Raw genomic sequence first — 1,504 nt, 5'->3', positions numbered from 1 at the left:
TCACTTCCTGGTTTGGCAGCACTTGCACCATGTTTTTGTATGCTGACAGAAATATATTTGAGGTTGTATCAGGTTGTACACTTTCAGTGCATTGCAACTCAGTGGGTATTTTCCAGAGAATGCCAGAACTGGTATGTGCCACGCTCATGGAGTCTTAGTTTGGTCAGAAATATGCACAAGAGAAGTCCACTGGAGGTCCTCTTGTATGGCTCTTACATTTATCCTCACTCAAAGGAGCAGATACCAGCGCTGCTGCACCGGCTCTTTTTTGTCTGATCCTTTCTCCGTCGCACTCTGGCAAGAGTGGGACCCGACACACAGCAAACCTCCATGTAACGCTGGAGGTGCTTGAATACATGTGAAACATGAACAGGTTGTAGAAGCAAAACTAGACAAGAATTAGTCAGTGAGGAGAGAGCGATGATCTGTGGCCACCACCTGCAAAACGAGCCAGATTTTCTTTTAGAAATTAAAGATGACGTGCTTTAGGACCGGGCGTCCACATATGTGGACATCACATTTTGGGTTATTTAGACCGCAATACAAAATTGTGCTCTACAATGGCCTGATATCCACTAACGAGGACGTTATACCGACACTGTTCTATCGAAATTTAAAATAAATGTCCTCACATTTGGATCTCATTTTTCTCAGACACAAAAATCATGTTAAAAAAAACAAAAAACAAACAAATCTGGTAATTCTTTGTTTGTACATTCATCAGGTCCCAATCAGCCCAAATAGCAAAGAGAAATTAAAAAGAAAGAGTCTTAGGAGGTTAAATATTTTTAACAAGTTTAATGACCCTTCCTGTTGGACACTATTCTTAAACTGACAGTAATATAAACGTGTTTTGATGCATGAACGACACACGTGGAGTCAGAAATAGTTCAAACACTGCTGCCCTCTAGTGGTGAATCCTGGGACCGACTGTAAAATGAACCAAATTAAAGTTGTACAGAAGATTCATTGATGCACTTTGAATCCAGTAATGTGCATTTTTGTGTTTGGTTTTTTATGTTTCTACAGAAACAAATATTTAGGACCTTTTTGAATAGGCCATGCAAATGTGACGCGCCCATTTTCCACTGATCATTTTCCTGTTTCGACCATAAACCCGAGCGAATCGTGGCCTGTGTCCAGTGGAAAATAAATAAGAGCCCAGTCATGTGAATGCAGTTCACTCAGCTGTGTCGAACAGGCCCGAAGCCTGCTTATATAAACAATAAGTTAATTTCAGCTGTGGGAGGAGGTGGAGCATGAATGTTACTCAAATCACTGACGGCTCCTCAGCCGCGATCGCTTTACGATCTCTAATGAGCCACTGAGTCAGGAAGTGCAGCTGTGGATGAACTTGAGCTAATTAACGTTATCGAGAGGAAATACGTGACCCGAGTCGCTCGTGGAGTCCAGATTTCTGTTCAGAAATCCTCAAAGTGAAATGAGATCATTAGGTTTAAGAGAGCGTAACGATTGCCCCTCGAGCTCTGGCGCTCACACAAAA

This window comes from Rhamphochromis sp. 'chilingali' (genome assembly GCF_963969265.1).
Source record: "Rhamphochromis sp. 'chilingali' genome assembly, chromosome: 6".
Classification (NCBI taxonomy): Eukaryota; Metazoa; Chordata; class Actinopteri; order Cichliformes; family Cichlidae; genus Rhamphochromis; species Rhamphochromis sp. 'chilingali'.
This window is presented reverse-complemented; position numbering follows the sequence as displayed.